The sequence below is a fragment of the Hemiscyllium ocellatum genome, chromosome 39 (assembly GCF_020745735.1).
Source record: "Hemiscyllium ocellatum isolate sHemOce1 chromosome 39, sHemOce1.pat.X.cur, whole genome shotgun sequence".
Classification (NCBI taxonomy): Eukaryota; Metazoa; Chordata; class Chondrichthyes; order Orectolobiformes; family Hemiscylliidae; genus Hemiscyllium; species Hemiscyllium ocellatum.
The window spans coordinates 13,097,494-13,113,621 of NC_083439.1; positions in this window are offsets into that span (position 1 = coordinate 13,097,494).

Genomic DNA, 16,128 nt, shown 5'->3' on the forward strand with positions numbered 1-16,128 from the left:
CATCTTGTCCATAAATAAAATATTGATGAGGGGACATTTTGCTTGGGAGGGCTCAATATCTAACCAGATTGATTGTGGGTCACAAGAAACCCAGTCAGCTACATAAGATAATAGAGAGTTCAACTGATACATCCTAAAATCTGGAAAGTCCAGTCCTCTCCTTGCTTATGGGAGCTGCAGCTTTTCTAATTTGATAAGGGGCTCCAAATAAAGGAGCCGAGCCAGCCGTAGAGCTTACGCAACGCCTGTCTCGGGAGCATCAGGGGGAGCATTCCCATAGGATAGAGAAGACGAGGTAGAATATTCATCTTAACTAGGGCTACTCTGCCTAACCAGGATATTGGGAGATCGCCCCAGTCTTGAAGGTCCTGTCTTATTTTCTCTAATAAGTTCACAAAATTAGCTTTATACAGCTGACCACATACTGGGGTGATAGAAATACCTAGGTACAGAAAACCTCTTGGTGACCACAGAAAGGGAAAGGAAGATCCGTCCAGTAAATTGGATACACTGGCAAGACCTCCAAAAGGCACAGCCTCAGATTTTACAAAATTGATTTTGTAGCCTGAGAACATCCCAAATAAATTGATCACTTGGATTAGATGGGACATGGATATCAAAGGATCACTTAAGAAGAAGAGGACATCATCCGCATATAGTGTGATTTTATGTTTGCCCGATCCAACCCTCGGAGCCGTTATGTTAGGGTCAGTACGTGTAGTTTCTGCCAGTGGTTCAATCACTAGCGTGAATAATAATGGTGAAAGAGGACATCCCTGACGACAACCCTTGCCAACACTAAAGCTATCTGAACTTAAACCATTGGTGATCATCGCTGCTTTGGGATCATTATATAATACTGAAACCCATTTAGTAAGTACCTCGCAGACACCGAACCTTTCCAGTATATAAAAAAGATGTGGCCATTCTACCTGATCAAATGCCTTCTCTGTGTCCAAGGAGACAGCTAAATCCGGTATTGTTCCCTGTTAACAGGCTTGTATCATATTTAAGATCCTTCTAATATTATTAGTGGACCTGCATCCCTTTATAAACCTTGTCTGGTCCTCTTTTATGATGTATGGTAAGACCCTCACCAATCTTAATGCTAACATTTTAGAAAGAATTTTGAAATCCACATTTAGTAAGGATATGGATCTATATGATGAGCAATCTTCTGGGGCCTTTTCCTTTTTAAGAATAAGAGAGACGTTTGCTTCTCTCAATGAAGGCAGGAAGCAGCCCTGACTGTGTGAATAATTATACATATTTATGAGTGGCCCGGCCAGTTCCACTATAAATTCTTTATAGAACTCAACCTGGAAGCCATCTGATCCAGGCACTTTGCCACTCTGAAGCACATTGAGTATTTCCTGGGTTGTCAGGGGGGCATTCTAGATCAACACCTGCTCCGTGGTTAAGCCCAGGAGGGCCAAATCTTTAAAGAAGGATTCCATCTTCTCAGCTCTATCCTCACAGTCCTGCAATTTGTACAGAACTTTCTAAAGGCTGTATTGATCTTTTTATGATCACAAGTCAGGGTACCAGCACTTTCTCTAATGGACGTAATGGCTTGAAGAGCCTTTTTCTTTCGAGTAAGATATGTTAGGTATCTGCCAGGCTTGTCGCCATATTCAAATAATCTTTGTTTTGCGAATAATATTTCCCTCTTTGCTGTTTGAGTAAGTGTGGTATTCAAGGCTGCCCTAAGGGCTATGATCCTTTGTAGCTTAGTAATGGAAGGCCTGTTAAGATATGCTGTCTCAGCTGCTTTCAAGTGAGCTTCGAGCAGGCGCTGTTGCTCTCCCTTTTGTCTTTTCTGGGTCACAGAATATGAGATGACCAAGTCTCATGCGTATTCCTTAGTGGTCTCCCACATAATTGACGGGTTACTGGCCGTACCTGAATTAATTTCCCAGAAGGTTTTGAATTCCTGTGAAAATTACTTTATAAATTCGCTATCCTTCAATAAGAAGGGATCCATACGCCAATGTCGGGGGCCTATCCCATCATTCCTAATCTTGACTTCCATATATATTGCGGCATGATCAGAAATAGCTGTATTACCTATTTTACAAGACAGTATGGGTTTAGGGGGCAAAAAACATATCAATTCTGGTATGGCATTGTGTGGGTTAGAGTAGAAAGTAAAGTCTCTACCCTGGGGGTGAAGGCACCTCCATACATCTAGTCCTAGCTCCTTATTCAGATCCACCAGTTGTCTAGATCTCAGAGATATACCTGTAGTTCTCTTCGGTATCCTATCTGTCTTTGGGTCCATAATACAGTTAAAATCTCCTCCTGTAATTGTCTGGCAGACTCCAAAAGCAATCAACTTAAAGAACGCTTCCATTACAAATTTAAAGGGATGCGCCGGGGGGCAATAAAGATTCAAAATTCCATATTCCTCTCCATGTATTAGGGCTTTGTTCAATATATACCGTCCAGATCTTCTTTTATCTGGCTCAACATTTGGAAAGGAAGATTCTTCCAAATAAGAATGGCTACTCCCCTATGTTTGAACTGAAAGATGACAAAAAAGCCTGATCAAATCCACCCTGTTGTAGTTTTAAATGTTCTTTGTCAAGTAGATGTGTCTCCTGTAAGAGAGCTATATCGACCCTTTCCTTTTTGAGACTTGATAATTTCTTTTTCCTTTTGATTGGTGAATTACTCCCCTTGACATTCGTCCAGGCAAGCCCAAGTCCAGGTGCCATGATCATCCAGGCAAGCCCAAGACCTCACAGGAAGAAGAACCCCACTCAGAAAATCTTGAATAGAGACCATAGGAAATACACAAATACAAAAATTCTTTAAAACATTTAAACCAACACAATTAAAAGCTATTCCTAAGTTTAAAAAAGTGCAAAACATATTTGAAAGGAGACTTTCCCCCTTGCTCCCAGGGGGCATAACTACCAATCAATAACCCCACCATAGTCTCATCTAGTTAGGATCCTACTCTTAGCCCAGGCATTATAGAGTGGAATATACAAAATCAAGTATTTTATAAAATCAGAGTTAAAAGTGAGTAACCCACAGCCCTCCCCCCCTCCAAACACACACACACACACACACACACCTGAGTGCATTTAGCAAACACAGTACGAAATAGTAAAATATAAAATTACAAAATTACAATCCACGTGAGTATTAGGCAACTAAGTAAAACGAGAAAAGAGGAAAGCCCCGCTCTTAAGAAAAGGGCAAGACAAAACAAGCGCCCCAACAAATCGAATAAGCCACGTGAACTATAAAAAGGAAGCCAAAGGAAAAGTAAGGAGCAAATTCCTCTCCCACCCTCAGGGAAAGATGAAGGATGAAAAAGAGAAAAAAGGGGTTGAACAAAGGAGGAGGTAAAATAAAGTCATTATCCATATGGTTTGAGTCCCACAGTCTATTTAAGAGAGTCCAAAAATTTTTTTTGCTTTTTCTGGCGACCCAAAATTGTAAACAGATCCTCCATGGATGAAGCCTCCGTGATGTAAAGGGTGAGGTGAAGGCAGGTGCCCCACTTTACCCGAGTCTTAGGCAGATCACTACAGACTAAGACTTGCTGGGTCGCTGCCATCTTGAATCCCCACTATTGTGAATTTTAAACATTAAAAAAGTGTCATAAAAATGCAAAAATGGGTCTGTTAATTATTTAGTTGCACACTAATCCTGAGTCCAAATGTTATATCAGTCACACACCACACGTTTGTGATAAAAAACAGTTATTAGATCTTTCCTCCAAATTATTTCCTCACTTCATTGCATGTCTGTTATCTTTGAAATATTTATATGCTTCTCTGGCATGAAAACTGCTGCATTTATTGATTTAGATTACGTGTCATTTCGTCTGCCGTATTTTTAATTGCTCAGCAGCATCCTCCAGGGGTCCCACATTTACTTGAGTTACAGTCTTTTTATAAACCAGTAGAAACTCTTGCTGTTTGTTTTATATTTCATTTCTTGGCAATTTAATGTTGTCATCAATTTTCTCCTCTTGGATGTAGGTTTGCTCACTGAGCTGCAAGGTTCATTTCCAGATGTTTTGTTACCCTACTAGGTAACATCTTCAGTGGGCCTCAGGCAAAGCAATGCTGAGAATTCCTGTTTTCTATTTTTATGTTTGGGTTTCTTTGGGTTGGTGATGTCATTTCCTGTGGTGAAGCCACTTCCTGTTCTTTTTCTCAGGGCATGGTAGATGGGATCTAACTCAATGTGTTTATTGATAGAGTTCCAGTTGGAGTGCCACAAGAAATAACATCACCACAAGAAATAACATCACCATTCCAAAAAAACCCAAAGATATAAATAGAAAGCAAGAATTCTCAGCATTGCTTCACCTGAGGCCCACTGAAGATGTTACCTAGTAGGGTAACAAAATGTCTGGAAATAAACCTGGCAGCTCAGCAAGCAGTCCTAAATCCAAAACCTCAACCTGAGGTACAAATCTCAAAATTTTGTTCCTCTTAATTAGCTTTTTATTCTTTGATTTGATTATCACTCACTTCTGCTGTTGTGTTTCTTTTTGATTTATTAAAACTTCTTTTCAAGTGAACCCTCTGCCACTATCCCAACAATTAAACAATTTAAAGTCAACCCAATACATGGTCTCCTGGATCCAGCAGAGTTCAATTGAAGCCTGTCCCAATGGATCAGATCTGTTTTTCCCCAGTACCAGCATTAGTGCCCCATAAATCAGAGCCCATTCTTCCTATGCCAATCTTTGAGCTACACGTTTACTTCTCTCATTTTAGTTACCTGATGCCAATTTGCATATGATTCAGATAGTAATCTGGAGATTGCTACCTTTGTTGTTCTGCTTCTTAATTTAGCTCCACGCTACTTGTAATTCTTTACCAGAACTTCTTGTCTTGTCCTGTATCTTTGGAACTTATGCGGACCACTCCTAACCCAATTTCTACTCCAGCTGAGGAGAGATGTCTTGAACCTTGGCACCAGTAAGGGAACTCAGCTTTCAGGACTCTCCTTTGTTTCCCCTAACTACATTGACCCCTATCACGAGTATGTTTTTCTTCCCAATTTGAATGGGTTCTGAACCACAATTAAAACAAGCAAAGAATTGCAGATGCTGGAACTCAAAACCAAAACATATTTGACGTATGTAAGAATGGAATGGCAGTAGTCCACTGTTGGAATATTGCGTGCAATTCTGGTCTCCTTCCAATTGGAAAGATGTTGTGAAACCTGAAAGGGTTCAGAAAAGATTTACAAGGATGTTGCCAGGGTTGGAGGACTAGAGCTACAGGGAGAGGTTGAATAGGCTGGGAGTGTTTTCCCTGGAGAGTCAATGGCTGAGGGATGACCTTATAGAGGTTCATAAAATTACGAGGGGCATGGATAGAATAAATAGACAAAGTCTTTTACCTGAGATGGGGGAGTCCAGAACTAGAGGGCATAGGTTTGAGGTGGGAAGGAAAGATATAAAAGAGACCTAAAGGGCAACTTTTTCATGCAGAGGGTGGTGTGTGTATGGAATGAGCTGCCAGAGGATGTGGTGGAGGCTAGTACAATTGCAACATGTAAAAGAAATCTAGATGGGTGTATGAATAGAAAGGGTTTGGAGGGATATGGGCCAGGTGCTGGCAGGTGGGACTAGATTGGGTTGGGCTATCTGTTCGGCAGGGTCGAGTTGGAATGAAGGGTCTGTTTTCGTGCTGTACCTCTCTATGACTCTATGACTCTAGTCATGGGGGCTTTAACATGCACATTGATTGGCCAAATCAAGTCTGTAGAGGCAGTCTTGAAGAGGGGTTCATAGAACTTCTCCATGATAATGTTTTTGAACAGCAAACCTACAAGGGAGTGTGCAATCTTAGATCTGGTCCTATGTAATGAGACAGGTAACATTAATAATCTTGTTGTTCAGAATCCTCTCGGAAAGAATGATCACACTATGGACGAATCTCAGATACAAATGGAGGGTGAAGTAGTATCATCTAAAACCAGGGTGCTATGCTTTAACAAAGGGGACTGTAATGGGATGAGGAAACAATTGGTAAATTAGACTGGGAACACAAGTTATATGGTAGAACACTTGAGGAATAGTGGAGGACATTCAAAGAGATTTTTTACAGTGCTCAAAGAAAGTATATTCCAGTCAAAAACAAGGGTAGCAATGGTAGGAAGAGTCAGCTTTGGATAACCAAGGAAATAAGGGAAGGCATCCAATTTGTAAGCTCAGGCTTACAAAGTAGTCAGGAGTAGTGGGGAAACGAGAAGATTGGGAAAACTTTAAAAAGTAACAAAAAAAACCATGAGGCAAGCAGTACAGAAAGGAAAGATAGATTATGAACGCAAACTAGTACAGAATGTAAAAATAGGTAGGAATTGTTTTTATAAATATATAAAACAGGAAAAGGTAGCTAAAGTGGAAGTTAGTCTCTTGCAGGATGATAAAGGGGAATTAATACTGGTAATGCTGAACCAGCCGAGGCCTTGAATAACTATTTTGTTTTAGTCTTCAAAGTGTGTCTGACATTCCAAAGAATGATATTAAGAAGACAATGGGAGTTGAGAACCTCAGTTCAATTGTAATCACTAAAGGGGTAGTGTTGAGCAAACTTGAGGGTCTAAAGGTAGGTAAGTCACCTGGTCCTGATGGAATGCATCCCAGGGTGCTGAAAGAAATGGCAGAAATTACGGTAGATATGTTAGTGGGAATTTACCAAAATTCACTCGACTCCATGTAGATCCTGGTGGGACTGGAAGACAGAAAATGCCACACTGCTGTTTAAAAAAGGGTGAAGGTAAAAGGCAAATAATTGTAGGCCAGTTAGCCGAACATCTGTAGTTGGGAAAATGATGGAGGCTATCATTAAAGAAGAAGTAGTGAGACATCTGGATGGAAAGGGTTCCATATGCAGACACAGCATGATTCAGGAAAGGAAGGCCATGTTTGTCAAACTTACTGGAGTTCTTTGAGGATGTAACAAGCATGGTGGATGGAGAGGAACAGGTGGATGTTGTATACTTGGATTTCCAGAAGGCATTTGATAAGGTGCCGCATAAAAGACTCACCCATAAGATAAGAATGCATGGAGTTGTGTGGAATGTACTAGCATAGAAAGAGGACTGGTTAACCAATAGAAGACAGAGAGTTGGAATAAATGGGTGTTTCTCTATTTGGAGATGAGTGGTGAGCGGGTTGCCACAGGGATGGGTGTTGGTCCTGCAACTGTTCATGAGATATCTAAATGATTTGGAAGAGGAGGCCAAGTGCAATGTATCCATTACACTTGTTGACACTAAACTGAGTGGAAAGGCAAATGTGCAGAGGATATGGCGAGTCTGCAGAGAGATTCAGATAGGTTAAGTGAGTGGGCAAGGGTCTGGCAGATGGAGTATAATGTTGGTAAATGTGAGGTTATCCACTTTGCAAGTAAAAATAGTAGGCCAGAGTACTTTTTAAGTGGTGAGAGATTGTAGCATGCTGTTGTGCAGAGGGACTTAGGAGCGCTCGTACATGAATTGCCAAAAGTTGATTTGCGCGTGCAACACGTAATCAGGAAGACAAATGGTATATTGGCTTTCACTGCTAGAGGGTTTGAATTTAAGAGCAGGAGGTTATATTGGAAATGTACAAGGTGTTGGTGAGACTGCACCTAGAGTATTGTGGACAGTTCTGGTCTCCTTACTTCGGAAAGGATACACTGGCTTTGAAGGCGATGCGGAGGAAGTTCGCCTGGTTGATTCCAGAGATGAGTTGGTTACTCTATAAGGAGAGGTTGAGCCACCTGTGCTCGCTAGAAGTTAGACAAATGAGAAGGGATCTTATAGAATCATATAAAATTATGAAAGAGATAGATAAGGTAGAAATAATCCCAGTCATGCAAGCAGTCCCAGTCATGTGTGCACAGCCCTTGCACAGTTAGTGGTCTGTGGGTTGGGGGAAATGAAAGTGAGTGAGGGAAGATGTTGCTGGCAATAGGTAAAGCCTTAGTGTGAGCTAGATATAGTGGTAGTGAAGGATTGAGTGGGAGGTAGCAAAAAGAAGAATGTGGCACTTACCCTGGTATCACAGAGGAATTTATTGACCATCTAGTCTAGCTATTCCTCTGCACTATGGTGATCAACCTGACCAGGCTGGTGGCCTTGCACTGGACTGCCAGGCCTCCTCTACCACTTATCGGGGAAGAGGATGCCATCCTCCAGACCAATCTGTCCACCAGGACTTCCCGGCCCCTTTTTTTTTAGATTACCTACAGTGTGGAAACAGGCCCTTCGGCCCAACAAGTCCACACCGACCCGCCGAAGCGCAACCCACCCATTCCCCTACATTTACCCCTTTTCCCTAACACTATGGGCAATTTAGCATGGCCAATTCACCTGACCTGCACATCTTTGGACTGTGGGAGGAAACCGGAGCACCCGGAGGAAACCCACGCAGACATGGGGAGAATGTGCAAACTCCACACAGTCAGTCACCTGAGGCGGGAATTGAACCCAGGTCTCTGGCACTGTGAGGCAGCAGTGCTAACCGCTGTGCCACCGTGCCGCCCTGCTCCTTTATCAGGTGGTTGACAACGCTCCGAAAGCTAGTGCTTCCAAATAAACCTGTTGAACTATAACCTGGAGTTGTGTGATTTTTAATGATGAAATGGAAGTTTAATCCAATTTGAATTGGTTGTTAAATATGTTCATATTTTTGGGGGATCTCATCCATTATCACTTCCTTTGTACCTGCATCTTTTAGATCTCTTAATCTCTTAACCTTGACTTCCACCAAGTACAGATCTTTCTTTTTTCTCCCCGTTTTATTTGCTTATAACCTATTACATTTGTAACATTTCCCATTCCCAACTGACATGAAATTTGACCTCTCATTTCTCTGTCTTTTCAGATTTTCAATGCACCTGGTAGTTTTCTTATTGTTTGAATTGTGAATTGGTTCAAAGTCGATGGGAAGTAAATGTTCTAAAAAGTGTAGGAAATTGCAAGAAAGTAGTATGCTTTAACTGCTTGTGACCTCTTAACAGGACTTGTGCATATTGAGGCTTTGGGAGCTGAACATCTGAAGGAAATTCTGTGAACTGAGGCAGTAAAACAGAAGAATTTACAGAAAACAGTAGCAATGCTAAGGAGGTCAGGCAATGTCATGGTGAGATCAACAAAATTAACTCGTCAGGTGGTGCAACCAGTGGTTGCAAGCCTTCAGTCTGGATTAGAGATTTATTGACAGGAGTGGAAGTGTGCACTACATCTGCTTGTGGCAGGACAATGTTTCACATGAGATTGTGCACGCACTCGGGTCTACAGCAAATCTTGAGGTAGCCAAGCCAGCAATTTGACAGCTGCATTATTACTTCATGGAGTTTATGGTGGGAGTATTATGTTTCCTGATGAAGGGCTTATGCCCGAAACGTCGAATTTCCTGTTCCTTGGATGCTGCCTGACCTGCTGCGCTTTTCCAGCAACACATTTTCAGCGCAGGAGTATTATGTTTAACAAGAACCTGGTCTACTATTCCAAGGATCATGCCAAGTCTATTTGACCAACTTGTGATTTTTAAATAAATGCTAGACCAGCATTTATTGCCTATCTATAATTACCCACAGGGCAATTAAGAATCAATTACATTGCTGTGGGTCTGGTGTCATGTGTAGGTCCGATTAGGTAAGGATGGCAGTTTCCTTCCCTAAAGAACATACTAGGGAATATATTTTAAAGTGACAGAAGAAGGTTTTAAGAAGGGCATGAGGGACAACTTTTTTAAAGAGTGGTTTATGTGTGGAATGAAGTGCCAATCGTGGATGCAAGTCCAGTTCCGACATTTAAAAGACATTTAGATAAGTTCATGAATAGGAGAGGTTGGAGGGATATGGGCCAAACACGGACAAGTGAGACTAATTTTGTTTGGTAACGTAGTCAGGGTGGACTAGTTGGACTGAAGGTCTGTTTCCATGCTGTATGATCCTATGACATTAATGAAGCAGATGGGTTTTTAAGGCAATCGACAATGGATTTAATGGTCGTCATTTCATTTTAATTCCAGATACCTTTTTCCCAAATTCCACCATCTGCTGTGATGGGATTCGAACCCATGTCTCCAGAACATGACCTGTGTCTCTGGTTTAAAAGTCCAATAATAGTACCACGAGGCTGTCACCTCTACTTATACCCATAATCAACTGCCTCTTTGGCTCACTCTTTGCTTATTTCAAACCACTCTGCCCTCCCTCTCTAGGAATGGCTGCTGTCATGGAACACCATTCCACACAGAGGCAAAGCAGCTCCTTCTCACTCCAACTCCAGCCAGTAACTACTTCCTTGCTTTTATTAGCCTTTAGGTGATTTTGTATCCTTGGTTTTGTGTCCTTAGGATGGAGACAAGCACTTGTTCGAAGTCACCAACACTGTCTCACTATTCATAATAATTTCTCCGATCTCTGCTGCTCGCGTGTTCGGAAAGGTCTCTAGGCAGACTAGTCAGAGAAGTAAAAGGAATCTTAGGGAGTGGCAAGTTGGATCCAAGACTGGCTCTGTGACAAGATGCTGCAGTCAATAATTCATGCCGTTTTATGATTGAAAGGTTGTTTGCAGTGTAATTATACAGGGTTCAGTCCTAGGATACTTGCTTGTAGTGTTATATTAGAATGGTTTAGAGGGATTAGGATTCGGAGGTAAATTATCCCTCATTCCATTTAAAATGTTTGGAGCTGTATTAAAAAGAATTAAACAAGATTGAGGAGGTCAAATTTGATTCTGCACTGATGATCAGCACTTTCTCTCACTTTGACACCCTAGTACTTATTGTATTTTGTTTGATAAGTTAGATATCAAGTGCTGGAAAGTCCTTTTCATATAACACATTAATGTGTAAATTAAGCATATTCAATAACAGCCTGTTGGCTGGTTATGACATGAATTACTCTCGGATATCAGCTTTTCCAGCAGTTACCTTGTTTTGTTCGCCTACACGCAGCTTTTCATTCCTCTGTCAGATGACGGGTGCCCTTTCACAAATACCCACCCTATTGCATTGAGCGCCAGGACTGCAAATGTAGGAAAATTAAAATGCATCAAAACAGAAGTGATCCATTTACTGTAGGCAAAAAAGTGGGGCAAGTTCTTTTTTTTCTCTAGTTCCTCACTACTCTGCATTATGAACAGAAGTAAAAGCTATCTCATCCAATGAGAGCTTACTGTGCTGCTTTGTTCTGGTCTTCATGTCAGCCCCCAAGAGCAGATGACATATCTGATAGAGTGATCAGGCCTGATGTTTTCTCACAATTAATGTGGAACATGGTTAACACAGACTTTGGTAATTTGCTGAGTTGCTGACTATTTTCCTTACATATTATATCCGTGGCAGTTAATGATGCAATCCAAATGCGTGCACTACAAATTCACAAAGGCATTCAAAAACAACTTTTTTTACTCTTCAACTACAAAGAATTCCTTTTCTCCTCAGAAGTTATTCTTTGTTCTGTAGATTTGCTGTTACCAGCAAAGTCATCTCGAGGTCATTGAGAACAAACCTGGCATTTCTCACTAAGGTCTGGTAGGTCGTTAATATGCAGCTCTCGGACAGCTACAGCTGAGGGAGAAACCAAGCCAAAATGAACCGAAAGCAGTGTCCTTCACATAAAGTTTATCCTTGAAGCTAACTGTAAATATTGTGATCCCTCAAGCCTCTATCTATGGCTAACAGAACTGAAAAGACATGAGTAAGAGGCACAAGACATATTCTCTGCACCTTTGGAGTTATTTAGGAGTTATTCTACTACAATTAGTTTTGTGATTTGTCACAATGTTTTTGTACTACTGTCATATCAGCTCTTTAGCAGTGCCGACTTTGTCTTACCTTATGTATTGGCAAAGTCATGTTAATGTTATGGAGGCAAGAAATAACTGAGCCAGAGTCATTATCAAGCACTTTTAAATGAGGTGAAGCCTTGCACTCGATAATGGTCATGTCAGTATTCCATTTCCCACAGCAGCCAAACTTGTATCTCTGTGAGGAAGATGGCAAATATCATATTAGTTCGTGGACAATGGTGTGCTCTGTTTTCTGTCAGCTTCACTTACATCATTCTGGATTTCGAAAATCAATAGGTTGTAACATGCATCACATTTCTCTGGACCAGATTCAAACCGAAGTCTGAGTAATTAAAGAACATGGTTCTAACTCACTGCCCCACCTCAACAATTTTCCTGGCTTTCTGTTTGAGCAGTGTAAGTGACATTGTAATGAGAATATAAAGGTCACTAACTGCCTGCAACTGATTAATTGATACATGGTTGTAAAATACTAGGTGTTTTCCTGAATGTTATGATGACAACAATAGATATTAACCTGCAAGCATTTTTAGAAATAAACAACAGATTGCATCAAATGGCAATCAATTTAATAAAACTTGGTTCCTTGCAGTGATCAGTTCTAGATGTTCTAACAGGAATATGAGCTTCTGACTGTCCTGAAAGGTCTTTGGAAAGAACAAATTCCAGTTTTCACATCATGCAACCATCGGTACCCTAACCTTTTAGCCTTCAACTGTGGCATACAGACTTGTTTATTTTGCTAAAAGTGGTGCAGGCTTGCGGTGTTTTTCCAGCACCACATTTTTCAATTCTGGTACTCCAGCATCTGCAGTCCTCGCTTTATCCTTGTTTATTTTGCTGTAATGTATCAACCTTTATTGAGATACCATTTAGTATTGGTCCTCAATTGTCAAAAACACCTAAAATCTGTTCATGATATGTATACATAGCAGCATTAACCTCTATTTAGGATCCTAGTTGATGCTGATAAAGGCAGGACAGTGTAAAGCTGACGGCCTGACAGAGGTGACTCGACAATACACTAACTGCTGTAATCAGAGTATAGAGTAGGGAGAACATCTTACCTTCATCTAAGTCCTTGGACTTTATGGGAAGCCTCAGCCAAACTGTGTATTGGAGAAACTGGTGTCATTAATTCAACTGAAACTGAACCACCTCCGAACTCACACACTAACTAGAAAAGAATTGAGTCATTTTGCTTCCATATGCAGTCAGCAGATGCGTCAATGTTTTAAGAAGGCAAGGCATCAGTGAAGAAACTGCTAAGTACAGAAAGGCCATCAAAGCTTTCAATTCATATTTTGGGTTTCAAAGGGAAGCTCTCATAGTCCAGGAGAGATTTCATAGGCATTAAAAGCTGGCTAGATTTAACCATGTTACGTTAAACTTCGGTGAAGTGGGGTAATGGCCCCTTTTTATAATCCTCTCTCAATTGCAAGAAATAGCTCTTAACATTTCCCTTTTTAACATGTAGCTAAAATGAAGGAGAGCCTTTGAGTTTTCATATGTTGATGAGAGAGTCAGAGTCTAGTCTAGTTTGATATGCTGTGATGTAACATTGCTCACATTCTGGTCATTATGATCAGTCACATTCATGACATCATCACAAATTTGCTCCAGTGTCCAAAGCCCTTACACATCAGGAGGGATTTTCCATCATGCCTCCAACTAACTTTGAGAGACTTTCGTAAAGTCCGCTGCTATTTTCATTGTAATATGCATTGAGAATAACTTGCAAAGTCACCACAATAATCACATTTTCTCATGAGGATTGGACAAACTCTTTAAACTCTGCCTCTAGAGGTTTGGATTGTTTGACTGAAATGCTCTAAAGTAAACAATAGCAAGGTGGATCTTGAGAATTCAAATATAATATCTATTCTCATCAGCTACACATCTGCTCTTAGTTCAATAATCTCAATATTTGTGTCTGGGCTCATATAGAAATGGATGAGTTCAGGAACTTCTATCCCTGTTGCCTCTTGCGCTGTTACAGAAACTGCTGTCCCTGCTCTCTCCTGCACATATGACTGCACTAATGACTTGTACAATCGCTTTCTTCATTTGGTAGAGCTGAATGCATGACTGGCATGAGCAGTAGGTCACAAACATGTTGCTGTACACTCTATTTGTGTCACAATGTTATGTATTAAAAAGATCATTAAAATATACAAAGGAGTCTGTTAAATCAGAGCGATCAACAATTCTGCGGAAGTCTGAGAAAACAGAAAGGGTTAATTATAAGAAACATTCATTCTGTCAAAACAGGGCTATAAGGACAAAAAAACTTTTACAGTTTGCATCTGTTTCCCAACAATAGTCAAACCTAGAATCATTCAGGCTTGTCAGGGTTAAAGAGATGTCAGGTTTATTGATCATGATAAAAACTGCAAGTTCTTATTGATTGATTTAAGAATGCTTAAAACTTTCTAATTTAGATTATATTATTATATAAGAAATGTTACCATAGAATTTGTCTACCTTATCTTTTTCAGCTTACGCCTTAATTGGGAATTGAGAATGTAATTTTGACTGGGCGATATAAGCCACATGTAGACATCTGGTTCCTCTCTCCTCACAGTCAATAACTTCTGCTTGGTTTTCCTGATGTTTCTTCCATTAAAATGTTCCATTATTTATATCTGTTGCAACTAATTTATAATGTTTCTGTTAAGCCTACTGATCATTACTAAATAATTAAATTACAGTGTGATGTGGTTATGTAGAGCAATATAGTTAGGCAGGTAGATACTGGATGTTCTAAGATAGAGTCAACTGTTCAGCAGTTCACTTTTGGAGACATCCCTAGAGTGGGAAGGGCAGGATCAAGTTAGCATGGTTCATTTTGGAACCAAAAGCCGAGGTAGAACTCCAACATATCCTTCCAACAAAGCTTCATTTAATGTCCAAATTAAAACATAGAAAGTGATAATCGCTGGATTGTTGGCCAAATCAAATTAAATTGGCATAAGACCATGCAGATTAGAGAGTTAAATATGTGCCTGAAAGTGTTGCGTGGAAGAAGGGATTTTGATTGGTAAAGCACTGAAACACATATTGGGAAGAATCAACTGTTCTTTTAGAATGGAATCCACTAAAATTGAGCTGGGATCAGGATCTAGGGCTTTAAAGTGAAACTGGTTTTATTAATTGGTTTATAGGTCATTCCTTCATTTGTTATTCAGCTGTTGACACTTTAATCACCTTGTTTGTATTAATCTATTGACACTTGTGGTTACATTTAGGCTGTTGACACTCACACTATTTGTGTTTATCCATCGATATTCCTCATTACCTGGAATTATCTTACCATTTTCTCTCTGCCTATATATTCAGCACCTGTGTGTCCCTTTGTACTTCATCTGAAGAAGGAGCAGCACCCTGAAAGCTTGTGATTTTAAGGAAACCTGTTGGACTATAACCTGGTGTTATGTGACTTCTGATTTAAAGTAAGAGACAGGGTAGAAGTGATGTGGTTGGTGAGGTGGTCAGGTGAATAGAGAGTTAAAACTGTAAGAGGGAAAAAGTCAAACTTTTAAGGCAATATGATGATTTGGATAAAGGCAAATAGAATGGAATAGGAAGGGACAAAGTTTTTTTTAAGATAATAATGCATCAGTAAACAAGATCCTTACAAAGAACTGTAGAGAAAATAAACTTAATGACTCATTATTCAACTGCATGAAACATTTATAGGAAGGTAAATGAACCAATGGATTAAAGTTAGAGCTGATTATCATTACAGGGACATGTTTGCAAGATGACCAAGTTTACAAAATAAATATTTCGGTGTACATAACATTTCAAGCTGACAGGCAGAGTGGAACTGAATAAAGAGTAGTGCTGATGTTAAAGGATGGCGTAGGACAATTATGAAAAAAGATGTTTTCAGAAGTTCAGGAATTTAGAATCAGTGTGGGCAGAGATTGGGAAGAACAAAAATCAGAAAGACCAGTTGTCATAATGATTCAAACAAAGAGACCAAGAGTTATGTGTCTAAAGTTTCTAAGTTAAATGGAACTATAGCTCTGAGGAGGACACAAATAAGCTACAGACAGATTAAGTGAGTTGGTAACAAGGTGTTAGATGGATGTACAGCAAACAATAAGAGTTTAAAGGCAAGTTGATACTTATTGCAAGGAGATTGGAATACGTGAGTAAAGCTTACTGCAGTTGTAAATGGCTTTGGTGAGATCACATCTGGAATATTGTGCAATGTTGTAGTCTTCATATCCAAGGAAGGATATTCTTGTCTAGGAGGTGATACAGTTAAGGTTTTACTAAATTAGTTCCTGGGATGAAAGCATTGTCTTTTGATGACAGACTGGGACATTT